The sequence below is a fragment of the Amia ocellicauda genome, chromosome 23, assembly GCF_036373705.1.
Source record: "Amia ocellicauda isolate fAmiCal2 chromosome 23, fAmiCal2.hap1, whole genome shotgun sequence".
NCBI lineage: Eukaryota > Metazoa > Chordata > Actinopteri > Amiiformes > Amiidae > Amia > Amia ocellicauda.
Window position 1 is genome coordinate 17,419,008 of NC_089872.1, and position 1,678 is coordinate 17,420,685.

Sequence of the window (1,678 nt, forward strand, 5' to 3'; positions counted from 1 at the left end):
AATAAGGATCACAAATGGAGTGAGGGCAGCACAGTAAGATAACTCCCCAAACTAAAAATAAAGAACAAGAAAAGCTGCTTTTCTTTTTCATTACTTGGGCATTTTTAAGTCTATACAAGACTTAAAAGTCTCGCTGCAGCCCTACTAAAAGGATGTATACTCCTCCATGCCTTGGTTTGTTATAGTACTGCTGTTCCTGACAGGCCACAGAGGAAAAACTGTCCATGAGAAACCCTTTCACTGACACCATCTCTCAACCCCACCACACCATCAGAACCAAAAATATTTCTTCAAGTGAATCTTATCTAGCATGCCCATTCCCATTTGTATTCAAAGGGGAACAGAAAAGAAAACGTATTTGCTCCTGCACCAGACAGTCCTTATAAACAAAGCTAAGCATCCACATTTTGGCAAGCTGAGACAAAATGTCTAGAAGTTATGCCTGGAGATAATACTCAGAAACACTCAGGTTTCTTTTCAACTGAAGCTGATCCATTTGATTTCTATGGAGTGAGCCCTAGATACGTTTCAGCTCTTAGTGGCCACCATTTCTCCACCATCTTACACCTACAGAAATAAAAGTTGGAAGCATCATATTTACTGCATTAGATCCTTGTCACAGGTAAAGGTTTAGAGAATTATCACACAGTCCATAAATAAAGATTCACTAGATGGCAGCCTTGCTATATCTGAAGTATGCTCTGCAATGGCTACATCAAAGGCGGTCAACAGCATCAGAACCACTGACCTGGCCCCATACATCGCAATTACCATGGTTTTCTCTACACTATGGGTGTTGTCCATGATATACATACACTAATGTAATAGCAGTGAATTTCAAAACAGGGATGGAAAACTGACAAATATTAGGCAGAAAGAAAAGAGTTAGCCATTGTACCCAAATGTCAAATGCTCAATCACTAATCTAAATTGTATTAATTGAAACGGAAATATGTGGACGGTTGTGTTGGTAGCATTGAAAAAGACTGATGGCGAAAATAAACTCGGACCTCATATATAATCCACACTATGTGACCAAAGTAATCCACAGGGAGAGTCAATAACTAACCTCCATTTATCCTTTCCAGTCCTGCTCTGCAACCCCCAGCAGTTTCCTCATTTGATTTGTATTCCGTTTCATCTCTTTAAATGAGTGGGTGCAAAAATACAATACATATATATTCAATTTCACAATTCATAGTTGCAGAACAACCCCCCTTAAAAACAACAGCACATGACATTCAGTGTCTTTATTCTTTATGTAATCATAATATAAAATCACTAGCTGTATTCTGTTCTACAGAGATAAAATAACTGTGTCTACAATTTGCATTCCCAAGATATTCAAACATTGACTTTTCAAAGATAAAAGAATTTGCATTCCACCACATACAGATGTGAAAACATGAGAGTAAGAAAGCAATACATCTATATATCTATATATAGCACTTTATATATACAAAGTATGTATCTGTCTATAAATATATATATAGATCTATCTACACAAGTGAGAATATACTTCATTGAAGACCATTTGCAATGCTCTGTTGAAGATCGACATCAGCAGGATGCATGATAACGTGCTTCCTTTAGGACCGAGAAGAAATCTGACGGACCATAGCTTCTGAACCACTATCAGGAGAAAATACAACCCCCCCACACATCTCAGTATCCCACC